We start from the raw sequence: 14213 nt of genomic DNA, 5'->3' as shown, positions 1-14213 counted from the left end.
AATAGCCAAAACGGGTTAGCAAAAGAGTAACGTAAGACAACTTATACTGTCTGTTTCCAAGATTTACTATAAAGTTGCAGCAATGAAGACAGTGTGGGATTGGCATACAGACAGACTCACAGACCAATGGAACAAATTAGACAGTCCAGAAAAAGATCCATACCTATATGGCCAATTAATTTCTGACAAAGTTCTCAAGACAAGCCAACAAGGACAAATTTTTTTTTCGAAAAGGGGTGCTGAAACAACCAGATATCCATATGCAAAAGGAACCTGAACCTCCGCTCTTATCTCACATCACATACAAAAATCATCTCAAAATGAATTGATGACCTAAACATAAGTTAAAACTATAAAACTTTCAGAAGACAACCCAACCCAAGGTATGGAGGGGGGAGGGGGCACCAGGTCCTCAAGCCCCAGTTCCCACAGGGCATGATGAGTCAGCTGACATCTTTATGTACAGTAGGTTGCATTACAGAAGAATCCTCAGTTAGGGAACCCAACCTATTATATTGAACAGCATATGCAGGTCTTGTTCCAAAGGAAGATATTCTTTCCTCCGGGCTATAAGCAAGCCCAACCTTTGCTCTGGAGGAAGAGACAATACCTACTTTTCAAGGCTGTTCAACTTCGTATCAGCTTTCAACCTGGGGAGCCCCCTTCCTCTTCTATGTTGAATCTTTTGTGTGTGTGTCTAACACATGTCTTTCTCTTTCTTGGTTTACTCCCTTACTTTTATAAAGCACATTTTCTTTCCATAGATGGGAGGTAGAGTTTTTGAGATTTTATTCTACCTTTATTCTACCCTCGTACGTTTGTCATAGTTTGATTAGCTACTGAATTCTAGTTTGGAAATAATTTTCCTTCAGAATTTTGAAGGCACTGCTTTATTGCCGTCTAGCTTCAATTAAGTTGGGAAGACTGAAGTCATTCAAATTCCTGACCCTTTATAGATCACCTGTTTTTTCCCCCTTTCTGCAAGTTTGTAGGATCTTCTCCTTGATCCAAGCTTTCTAAAATTGTTGATGATGTATTTGAAATGGGTCTATGTGGGGGAAAGATCCAACGTGGTGGAGAAACAGGGGACCCAAAGTTCCCTTGTCCCTCAAACACAGCAGTGTTGAGGCCAAAGGACTTTGAATTCCAAGAGTCCGGGCTGCAGAGTGGCAGAGACAATGGGACAACCTGGCAGGCCACCGGTGCGTGATTGTGAACTGGGAGAGAGAAAATGGGTGCGTAGGCCGGAAGGGGAGGGATCCCCTTCTGCAGAGTAAGGAAAGGAAGAGAAAGAGAGGCTGTGAAAGTGTAGAGCTGCATCTGGACAGGAGAATTACCATGGACCAGGGATGGAGAAGGATCCAGTCTCTAACTGTGGGGCGTTCTCCAGATGGGCCAGCTGTCCAGTTTGCACACCTGGGGAGGAGGGGAGCCTGCTCGGTAACTAGTTCAGAGCTGTAGTCCACAGTAGGAGAAAGCAATCCTCTCTCTGGAGTGCTGTGGGAAGAAGGAATATAACCATTCAAAGGACAAAGACTGCCTGCGACCGCCAGCCAGAGGCCATATATTGGCGGAACCGGGGGCACTAGGAGAGAGCCCCTTGAAGGCATCGCGGGTTTCAATCCCAGCTGAGCCCCAGGGAGGCGCGGGAGTCGGCAGAGAGGGACAAACTGCCTCGTTCGCCCCGCGGCACAGTGAGGCTGGCCTAAACTGAGTGGTTTGGGACACCGGTCGGGGCAGGAAAACTGAGGGGTCGCCATTTTTCTCCCCACCACCAACAGGGTGGGGCTTCAGGGAAGGGACAGCGGGTCCAGAGGGGAGGCGGTACCCCCTACACCAAGCCACGCCCCTCCACGCCCGGTAACTGCATACCCACCGGAGACTGACGCTGACCAACCAGACAGCCCCCCCTCCAGACAAGGCGCCCAGCGGTTTTGCATTTTCTGATTTAATTCTTGGACGGTTCTTCTTACATACATATTTTTTTTTCTTTCTTTTCTCCTTCTTATTTCTTCCTCCTCTAGTCTGGTTATTCTGGTTGTTGGTTTGTTTAAGCAGATACATGTAATCTATTCTCTTTATACCTGCTCTATATCGCCTTATTTTCCTCTCTCTCTCTCTCTCTCTGGATTAAGCCATATAGTTTCTCTGCCTGGTCAATTTTCTTTCCTTTCTTTTTTTCCCACCCGTCATTTCTCTTTGTATGTGATAAGACCTCTTCCACCAACACTGCTCCCGCAACCCCCCCCCCATTGGTTTGTTGTTGTTGTTTGTTTGTTTGTTTTTCTCCAGGGCTACTTCAATGAACAAATCAAAGCACACCTGGTGGTGGGTCCAAAACATCACTACGAATAGGGAGATAAAGCAACCAGAATCGTAACAACAGAGAACAAGCAACACACTCCAAAAAAACACCTCCTGAAGGGCCAGGCCCAGGACAGCGTATGACCCCTCTTTAATACACTAGTGCTCGCAGGTGCAGGACACATAACAAGCTTTTAAAACACATAAGGGACAGAAAACTAGCCAACATGAGGAAACGGAAGAATTCTCCTCAAAAGAAATTCCAGGAAGAAATGACAGCTAAAGAATTGATCAAAACAGATATAAACAATATATCTGATCAAGAACTTAGAATAATAGCCATAAGATTAATTGCTGGGCTTGAAAAAAGCATAGAAGACAGCAGAAAATCTATTGCTGCAGAGATCAAGGAACTAAAAAATAGTCATGATGAATTAAAAAATGCTGTCAATGAGGTGCAAAATAAACTAGAGGCAATGGCAGTGAGGATTGAAGAGGCAGAAGGGAAAATAAGTGAAATAGAAGATAAAATTATGGAAAAAGATGAACCTGAGAAAAAGAGAGATAAAAAAAATTCTAGGCCACGAGGGAGGAATTAGAGAAGTGATTCAATGAAATGTAGTAATATCCTTAGCACAGGAATTCCAGAAGAGAGAAAGGGGTCGAAGGTGTACTCAAACAAATCATAGTCGAGAACTTCCCTAATTTGGGGAAGGAAACAGACATTGAACTCCAGGAGGCACAGAGAACTCCCTTCTGATGTAACAGGAATTGATCTTCTGCACGACATACCATAGTGAAACTGGCAAAATACAAAAATAAAGAGAGAATTCTGAAAGCAGCTAGGGACAAACAGGTCTTAATCTACAAGGGTAGACACGTAAGGGTAGTGGCCAAGCTATCTACTGAAACGTGGCAGGCCAGAAGGGAGTGGCAAGAAATAGTCAATGTGCTGAATAGGAAAAATATGCAGCCAAGAATCCTTTACCCAGTAAGGCTGTCATTCAGAATAGAAACAGAGATAAAAGGGGCGCCTGGGTAGCTCAGTCGGTTGGGCGTCCGACTTCGGCTCAGGTCATGATCTCATGGTTCGTGGGTTCGGGCCCCGCGTCGAGCTCTGTGCTGACAGCTCGGAGCCTGCTGCCTGCTGCGGATTCTGTGTCTCCCTCTCTCTCTCTCCCCCTCTCTCTCAGGGGTAGGTAAACATTAAAAAAAAAAAATGTAAAAAAAAACAGAAAGAAAGAAAGATAAAGGTTTTCCCAGACAAACAAAAACTGACGGAGTTCATCAGCACTAAACCAGCCCTACAAGAGATCCTAAGGGAGACTCTGTGGGTGGAATGTTGCAAAGATCACAAAGGACCAGAGACATCACTACAAGCATGAAACCTACAGATAACACAATGACACTACGTCCATATCTGAATAAGTCCATATTTGACACTAAGTCCACTGAATGTAAATGGACTAAATGCTCCAATAAAAAAACATAGGGTATCAGAATGGACAAAAAAAAAAAAAAAAGACCTATCTATTTGCTGTCTATAAGACACTCATTTTAGACCTGAGGACACCTTCAGATTGAAAGTGAGGGGATGGAGAACCATCTACCATGCTACTGGAAGTCAAAAGAAAGCTGGAGTAGCCATACATATATCAGACAAACTAGATTTTAAACTGAAGGCTGTAACAAGAGATGAAAAAGGGCATTATATCATAATTATGGGATCTATCCATCAAGAAGAACTAATAATTATAAACGTTTATGCAACCAATTTGGAAGCACCCAAATATATAAAATAATCACCAACATAAGCAATCTTATGTGGTAATTGCAGGGAACTTTAATACTCCACTTACACCAATGAACAGATCATCTAGGCAGAATATCAATAAATCAAAAATGGCCCTGAATGATCCACTGGACCAGATGGACTTGACAGATATATTTAGAACTTTTCATCCAAAAGCAGCAGAATACACATTCTTCTCAAGTGTACATGGAACATTCTCCAAGACAGATCACATACTGGGTCACAAAACAGCCGATAAATATAAAAGAATTGAGATCATACCATGCACATTTTCATATCACAATGCTATGAAACTGAAAATCAACCACAGGAAAAAGTCTGGAAAACCTCCAAATGCATGGAAGTTAAAGAACATCCAACTAAAGAATAAATGGGTCAACCAGGCAATTAAAGAAGAAATTAAGAAATATTTGGAAACAAATGAAAATGAAAACACGACAATCCAAACCCTTTGGGATGGAGCAAAGGCAGTCCTAAGAGGAAAATGCATTGCAATCCAGGCCTCTCTTAAGAAACAAGAAAAATCCCAAATACAAAACGTAACACAACACCTAAAGGAAGCAGAAGAACAGCAAACAAAACAAAACAAAACAAAACAACAACAACAAAAAAAACCAAGGCCAGCAGAAGAAGAGAAATAATAAAGATTAGAGCAGAAATAAACAATACAGAATCCAATAAAACATAGAACAGATCAATGAAACTAAGAGCTGGTTTTTTGAAAAAGTAAACAAAAGGGATACGCCCCTGGCCAGACTTCTCAAAAAGAAAAGAGGACCCACATAGATAAAATCACGAATGAATTTGGACTTATCACAGCCAATCCCTCAGAAATATAAACATTTATCAGAGAATACTATGAAAAATTTTATGCCAACAAACTGGACAGCCTGGAAGAAATGGACAAATTCCTAGCCATCCACACGCTACCAAAACTCAAACAGGAAGAAATAGAAAATTTAATAGACCCATAACTAGTGAAGAAACTGAATCAGTTATCAAAAATCTCCCAACCAATAAAAGTCCTGGGCCAGATAGCTTCCCAGGGGAATTCTACCTGAGATTTAAAGCAGAGTTAATACCTATCCTTCTCAAGCTGTTCCAAAAAATAGAAACAGAAGTTAAGATTCCAGATTCATTTTATGAAGCCAGCATTACCTTGATTCCCAAACCAGAGACCCCACAAAAAAGGAGAATTAAGGCCAATATCCCTGATGAACATGGATGCAAAAATTCTCAACAAGATACTAGCAAATTGAATTCAACATCATATAAAAAGAATTAATGGGGCGCCTAGTGGCTCAGTCGGTTAAGCATCAGACTTCGGCTCAGGTCATTATCTTGTGGTTCCTGAGTTCAAGCCCCATGTCAGGCTCTATGCTGACAGCTCAGAGCCTGGAGCCTGCTTCAGATTCTGTGTCTCTCTCTCTCTGTCTCTCTCTCTGCCCATCCCCTGCTCGCACTCTGTCTCTTTCACTCTCAAAAATAAACAAACATCAAAAAAAATTTTTTTTAAAGAATTATTCATCATGATCAAATGGGATTCATTCCAGGGCTGCAGGACTGGTTCAATATTCACAAATCAACTGATGTGATACATCACATTAACAAAAGAAAGGATAAGAACCATATGATCCTATTAATAGATGTAGAAAAAGCATTTGACAAAATATAGCATACTTTCTTACTAAAAACCCTCAAGAAATTCAGGATAGAAAGAACATACCTAAACACCATAAAATCATATATGAGAAGCCCACAGCTAATATCCTCCTCAATGGGGAAAAACTGAGAGTTTTCCCCCTGAGATCAGGAACACAAAAGGGATGTCCACTCTCACCACTGTTGTTTAACATCGTGTTTGAAGTCATACCTCAGCAATCAGACAACAAAATGAAATAAAAGGCATCAAAATTGGCAAAGAAAAGTCAAACTTTCACTTTTTGCATACAACATGATATTCTACATGGAAAACCTAAAGGACTCCACCAAAAGTTTGCTAGAACTGATACATGAATTCAGCAAAGTCTCAGGATACAAAATCAATGTACAGAAATCAGTTGCATTTCTATACACCAATAATGAAGCAACAGAAAGAGAAATCAAGAAATCGATCCCATTTACAATTGCACCAAGAACCATAAAATACCTCGGAATAAACCTAACCAAAGACGTAAAAGATCTGTATTGTGGAAACTATAGAAAACCTTTATGAAGGAAATTGAAGGAGACACAAAGAAATGGAAAAACATTCCATGGTCATGGATTGGAAGAATAAATATTGTTAAAATGTCAATACTATACAAAGCAATCTACACATTCAATGCAATCCCAATCAAAATTGCACCGACATTCTTCTCAAAGCTAGAATAAACAATCCTAAAATTCATATGGAACCACAAAAGGCCCCGAATAGCCAAAGTAATTTTGAAGAAGAAGACCAAAGCAGGAGGCATCACAATCCCAGACTTTAGCCTCTACTACAAAGCTGTAATCATCAAGACAGTATGGTACCCGCACAACAACAGACACATAGACCAATGTAATAGAATAGAGAACCTAGAATTGGACCCACATGTGTATGGCCAACTAATCTTTGACAAAGCAGGAGAGAGTATCCGAAGGAAAAAAAGACAGTCTCTTTAGCCAATGGTGCTGGGAGAACTGGACAGCAACATGCAGAAGAATGAAACTACATCCAGATGGCTGACACATGAAAAAATGCTCAACATCACTTATCATCAGGGAAATACAAATCAAAACCACAATGAGATACCACCTTTCACCTGTCAGAATGGCTAACATTAACAACTCAGGCAACAACAGATGTTGGCGAGGATGCGGAGAAAGAGGATCTCTTTTGCATTGCTGGTGGGAATGGAAGCTGGTGCGGCCACTCTGGAAAACAGTATGGAGGTTTCTCAAAAAACTAAAAATAGAACTACCCTACGACCCAGCAATTGCACTACTAGATATTTATCCAAGGGATACAGGTGTGCTTTCGAAGGGACACATGCACCCCCATGTTTATAGCAGCACTATCAACAATAGCCAAAGTATGGAAAGAGCCCAAATGTCCATCGATGGATGAATGGATAAAGAAAATGTGGTGTGTATATATATATATATATATATATATATATATATACACACACATACATACACACACACACACACACACACACACACACACACACACACAATGGAGTATTACTCGGCAATCAAAAAGAATGAAATCTTGCCATTTGCAACTATGTGGATGGAACTGGAGGGTATTATGCTAAGTGAAATTAGTCAGAGAAAGACAAAAATCATATGACTTCACTCATATGAGGACTTTCAGAGACAAAACAGATGAACATGAAGGGAAACAAAAATAATATGAAAACAGGGAGAGGGACAACACAGAAGAGACTCATAAATATGGAGAACAAACTGAGGGTTACGGGAGGGGTTGTGGGAGGTGGGATGGGCTAAATGGGTAAGGGGCATTAAGGAATCTACTGAAATCATTGCTTCACTATATACTGACTAGTTTGGATGTAAATTTTAAAAAATAAAGTTAAATTTAAAAAAAAAAAGAATGAAACTAGACCACTTTCTTACACCACACACAAAAATAAACTAAAAATGGATGAAAGACCCAAATGTGAGTGAGGAAACCATCAAAACCCTAGAGGAGAAACAGGCAACAACCTCTTTGAACTCACTCACAGCAATTTCTTCAACACGTCTCCAAAAGCAAGGGAATTAAAAGCAAAAATGAACTATTGGGACCTCATCAAGATAAAAAGCTTCTGCACTGCAAAGGAAACAATCAACAAAACTAAAAGGCAACCAGCAGACTGGGAAAAGATATTTGCAAATGACATATCGGATAAAGGGTTAGTATCCAAAATCTATAAAGTACTTACCAAACTCAATACCAAAAAACAAATAATCCAGTGAAGAAATGGGCAGAAGACATGAACAGACACTTTTCCAAAGAAGACATCCAGATGGCTAACATGAAAAGATGCTCAACGTCACTCATCATCAGGGAAATACAAATCAAAACCACACTGAGATACCACCTCACACCGGTCAGAGTGGCTACAATTAACAACTCAGGAAACAAGAGATGCTGGTGTGGATGTGAAGAAACAGGAACCCTCTTGCACTGTTGGTGGGAATGCAAACTGGTGCAGCTGCTCTGGAAAATAGTGTGGAGGTTCCTCAAAAAATTATCCAAAGGATACAGGAGTGCTGATTCAGGGGCACATGTACCCCAGTGTTTATAGCAGCTCTTTCAACAATAGCCAAATTATGGAAAGAGCCTAAATGTCCATCAACTGATGAATGGATAAAGAAGATGTGGTTTATATATATAATGGAATACTATTTGGCAATGAGAAAGAATGAAATCCTGCCATTTGCAGCAACATGGATGGAACTGGAGGGTATTATGCTAAGTGAAATAAGTCAATCAGAGAAAGACAGATATCATATGTTTTCACTCATACGTGGAACTTAAGAAACTTAACAGAAGACCATGGAGGAAGGGAAGGGGGAAAAAAATAGATACAAACACAGAGAGAGGGAGGCAAACCATAAGAGAATCTTAAATACAGAGAACAAACTGCAGGTTGATGGGAGGGGTGGGGGAGAGGGGAAAATGTTTTAATTAAAGTATTTTCATTCTCACACTTCCATCATTCTCTCGTAATGCTCTTCTTTCTTCTAGGAGTTGTGAATTCCTGAAATTAGATATTTATTTTAGAAACACTGAAGCGGCCTCAACAACAGCAATGTGAACAAAATAACACTAATTAGAACAGTGGTGGCAAAACAAATCAGATTTAAGCATTTTGTCCCACACTGAATTCGACCAATGCGGTCCAGCCTCTACATATATTTTTCTTTAAAGTTTATCAAAATCACCAAAGTCCAGTCTATTTCATGCAATGACTACTATAAATCCCAGCAATTTAAAAAAAAAAAAAAAACATAATCACAACTGCTAGAATTACCACATCTTGAAGTATGTTTTAGTAGGAATAAATTGACCTAACTATGTGAGCCCCAGTCAGCAAAACAGCTAACTTTGAAAGCCACAATACCCATCTCTTTATGATGGGCTATACTCTCAAGGACTATAGCTTGCCATGAATAATCGAGAATATGACGCAATCAAAAACCCAGAGACAAGAGGAAAATGTCTGTAGCAATGAAGCCTTTTTGTTTCCTTACCTAAGCTCACTTCTCAAATACTTGGGAAACAGAAAAATGACTGTGCATACAAAATAAAAGAATCTAAACAGATAATCCTAAGAGCTTAAATGTTTCTCAGAAGTAGCCATCATAAAATTTCTGCCCATGGATTAAATTCTTTAACATACTGAAGCAGCAGATAATGTTGACCATCTGCCAGTCTGTCTCAAGATGGCAGCTTAAACTATAAATTTTATTGGGGCTCCCGGGCGGCTCAGTCGGTTAAGCATCCGACTCGGTTTCAGCTCAGGTCACGATTTCATGGTTCATGGGATTGAGCCCCATGTCAGGCTCTGCACTGACAGCACAGAGCCTGCTTGGCATTCTCTCTCTCTCTCTCTCTCTCTCTCTCTCTCTCTCTCTCTCTCTCTCTTTCTGTCCTTCCTCTGCTCTAAAAAAAAAAAAAAAAAAAAAAAAAAAAGCATTACAAAGTTAGAAAGGGACTCAAAAGGTCATTTATTCCATCTCCATACCTTCAAATAGGACCTCATCGAACAATCCATAGCAAAAGAAACAAAGACATCTAGTAGAGATTAAATAACTCACCTTAGAAAACTACTCCTTTTTTTAAAAAAAACCTCTCCCATAATCTATGCCTTAAATTTGTCTAGCTAATGACTGTATACACCTAACTTTGACTAAGTATTCTAAGGCATTCTTTCACTAGGTCTACCATATATAAAATAGTTATCTAGGAGAAAACAATGTCTGAAATAATAATGAGTCCCGGGTGGCTCAATCGGTTAAGCATCTGACTCCTGATTTTGGCTCAGGTCATGATCTCGAAGGTAGTGAGTTCAAGCCCCACATCAGGTTCTGTACTGGAGGTGCAGAGCCTGCTTGGGATTTTCTCTCCCTCTCTCTCTCTGCCCCTCCCTTGCTTGTTCTCTCTCTCAAAATACATAAACTTAAAAAAAAGAAATAACGCTGAGTACATTAAAATATACATATTTCCATTCACAAATAGATGCTCAAAATTAGTAACATGATAATATAAATCAGTCCAGAAATGAGAAGTTGAGGGCTATCGGGATCTCAAATCATGCAGTGCAATTCCCAATTTCTTTGAAGATGAAACCCAAGCAAAGATGTTATTCCTATTAATGGTCTATGAAAGAACATCTTATAGCATTTAAGGAAGCCTTACTTAAAAGAACTGACGAATCTTTTTATTGATCAAATCTTTATTTTGTAATGGAACCACTGCCTGATCCACCTGCTTAATATAGTCAGGTAAAGTCACAGGACATGGCCTCTTGTCAAACAGAACCGACAATCCTGGCATATTGCTGCTAAGGAGGAGAAAGGAAAGTAGCCTTCAGTTACTGAGCACTTAGGGTTTACCTCCGTTAAACCGTCCAATCTTCCCCAAAATCCTATAAAATAGTATTAACATCTTTTTTTTTAATAAGGGTACAGGTTTGGAAACTTGTCTGTGATTACACAGAAAATAAGTTGTAGTTCCAGAACTGGACAACAGATATAACTGGCCCCTTCCACTCTTACCGCATGCAGTAAACGATCCTTGGAGAAATGTTCTCTAGAAAAGAATATCACTGTACATACTGCAAAAATCAAAGTATTAATCCAAAGAAGCCATAAGGGCTTTCTAATTTTACTGCGATATTCACACAAAATAGATAATAATTATCAGTTAAATGAATAAATCTAAAGTTGTTCGTTGTTGAGGAATAATCAATCATAAGTTCTTGGCCTGGATTCTCTTCTCTTTAGTCACACATTAGGCTACTGGTCTCAATATTTTAAGCTCTCCTTTAGTAAATCAAAATTTAAGGGTGATAAAAAAAAAAAAATCACACAACCTTATGTTTTGCTGTCATTGAAAATTACCGAATTCTAATCTCAGCTCCATGAAACCATTCTTAACCTGTCTTAGCTCAGTGACTATTCCAAAACCCCACCATTCTCCTTTCCCACCGAACGCCCCACCCCCATCTCCTCTCATCAAGTGACCTTGACTCCTATCTACCTCTTAGAGAACATAAGCTTTGAACTCTCAAACCTTTTACCACCCAACCTATAAATATCCATATCTATTCTCACTTCTTTTCTTCCTTTTCCAGTGCATCTCTCCTCCTGTCTACACTAGCACACTGCCTAGGATCACAGCTAGCTAGCACTTAGTTGATACTTTAAAAATGTAACAAACTAATTCTAGACTGATTCTTCCAATTCTGCTCGTCCATCGTTCCCTACATTTTCAGAGACAGATCCATCCATTATCTCCTCTCTCTCCTCTCCTACATCTTCAAACATTTCCTCTTCATTGGCTCTTTCCCTAACAGCTCATCAGTCTTTAAAGGAAAAAAAAAAACCCTACAAACCTTTTTCAGTTACTGCTTTATCCCTTTCTTTTCTTCAGAGTCAAACTTCTTTAAAGAAAAGTGTGTCTGGGGATTTTATATTAAGGAAGTACTGTCCATTTCTTTTAAGCAGGATAATAGTGCAGTTTTTGTTTTTTTTTTTTAAGAAAGAATCCTTAAAAAAATTTTTTTAAGTTTATTTAAGTAATCTCTATACCCAACGTGGGGCTCGAACTCACTGCCCTGAGGTCAAGAGTCGCGCTCTCTACCAGTGGAGCCAACCGGGCACCCCAAACAGATATATATTGAAAACAATTACAGATAAAAAGATATGATACCTGAGCTTAGCTTTAAAACAATCCAAAAATAAATAAATTAATTAATCAAAAATAAATAATCCAGTTGGGGGCAGGGGTTATAGATGAAACAAAATTGGTGATGTGCTCATTCTTCAAGCTTAGGTAATGACTACACGGGACTCATCATTCTATTTTCTTTTGTATTTGTATTATTATGGAAAAAGCAAATGTTTTTTTTCAAGTGGCTTAAGCTCACCTTCCTCTTTCTCATTTTTGCAAAGTTTAGAAGTGATTTGAAGTCACCAGATCCACTGGGTACATTTCAATCTTTACCTTACTTGCCCTCTGCAAGACACATGATACTCTGGGCCATTCCTGCTTCTAACTTTCCTCTCGTTTGTCATTTGTTATGCATGCCCGCTCTGATTCTTCTCTTTCTCTGCCTCCCAATCTCTCAGTCTCATTTGTGGGCATTTCTCCCACTTGCTTTCAAACATGGTCCTCCCTCCCCTCCTCAAACACACACACACACACACACACACACACACACACACACACACACACACACACACACCATAAATGCTGCTGCTTCCCAAACTTATTCAAACTTTTCCTTTTTCGCTTCTATATATTCCTATGTGAGCTGACTCATTCTCTCCTTTAATTTCAACTACTTATGCACATGCAAACCTCCACCTCCAGCCCTGAACTCTCTCCTGAACTCCAGATCCAAATGCATCCTTACCTGAATATCCCACAAGAACTTTGAATGAATACTCAAAACTGAACTGGTCTTTATCTTTCACCCCATCAAAACCCTGCTCCTTTTCCTCTCGATCAATGGTTTTATTATCCTTTCAGACATCCTAGGCAGAAAACTAGGAATCATTTGTCTTAAGGTTCCAAATACGTCTAGCCCCCAACTTAAATCGTACTAATTTTATCCCTTAAATACTTCCACAATCCCTGTCTTTCCATAACTCCAACTGCTTAGTTCAGACTCTCTTCATTTTTCCACTGTATTTTTCTTCCCCTAAAACTGATTGCCCCATACCACTTTAATTTCCCCCCTCCTGGGTCTATTCTTCACACTTCAGCTGGAGTTATCTCTCTAAAATACAAACCCAGGGGCGCCTGGGTGGCTCAGTTGGTTAAGCATCCGTCTTCAGCTCAGGTCATGATCTTACAGTCCATGAGTTCAAGCCCCACATCGGGCTCTGTGCTGACAGAGCAGAGCCTGGAGCCTGCTTCAGATTCTGTGTCTCCCTCTCTCTCTGCCCCTCCCCTGCTCATGCTCTGTCGCTGTCTCAAAAATAAATAAAAACATTTAAAAAAAAATTTTAAATACAAACCCAATAACACCACTACTCCATTTGAAATTCTTCAATGGTTGCCCCATGATGAAAAACAAAAACAAAAACAAAAACTTCCAAACTCTTTATCATGGTACCAAGTACTTTAATATCTGGCCTCTCCCATCACTATACTGCATTCACTCTGGAACTGGGGCATCAGAATGACCTAGGATTCTCCAAACAAAACACTCAAATATATCCTTTGCTTTTTGTTGCGCCATTTGCCTAGAATGAGTTCCCTCAACTTCCCTCCAGTGAAAGCCTACTCAACTTTCTTTAACGTGGGTCAAATGGAACATCACACTGGAAACTTCCCCTGATCTCCTTAGAGTCAGGGTATTTCTACCAGTGGGTACAGAGAACAGCCATCAGTGGCTGAGATCACGACTTAGATGAGTTAGACCCACTTGGGTTGAAATCCCAGGTTCAAACCTTACCAGGTACGACTCTGGACAAAAATCTTTAAGCCTGTTTCCTCGTCTCTGAATAACAGTAGTTAGGGATTTTTATGAGGATTAAATAATGGACTACATACAAAATACTGTATAGTGCCTCGCTGAGATTAGGTAATCAATAAATGTTACTGTTATATTGCGATTTATTCCCACTCTGGGCTCCTATAGCAACTTGCACCTATCTCTGTCATACCGTTACGATAACATGACTGTTTGCCCATACAGAACACATCGTCTTATTCCCACTATCTGGCATAATGTCCACAATTTAACAGGCTCGTTAACAAAGCTTGAATGAATAAATAAAACACTTCCAATCCCTATAGTATTAAGGCGTCAAATTTTTTACTAACGGTCTTACTAGATTTAAGTTCCATCTCCTTGTACAAAATCGGTAATTTAAGTAAAAGTTA

At 39.8% G+C, this 14213-nt stretch overlaps 1 protein-coding gene across 7 annotated transcripts in view; it reads right to left on the bottom strand.

Moving 5' to 3' along the window:
• KATNAL1 (katanin catalytic subunit A1 like 1) overlaps positions 1 to 14213 on the bottom strand; it is a 101945-nt gene that overhangs the window by 86269 nt on the left and 1463 nt on the right. The gene's annotated exons all lie outside the window — the stretch shown is intronic.

The sequence above is a fragment of the Puma concolor genome, chromosome A1 (genome assembly GCF_028749965.1).
Source record: "Puma concolor isolate L17-30 chromosome A1, mPumCon1.1.hap2, whole genome shotgun sequence".
Taxonomy (NCBI): domain Eukaryota; kingdom Metazoa; phylum Chordata; class Mammalia; order Carnivora; family Felidae; genus Puma; species Puma concolor.
This window is presented reverse-complemented; position numbering and strand designations above follow the sequence as displayed.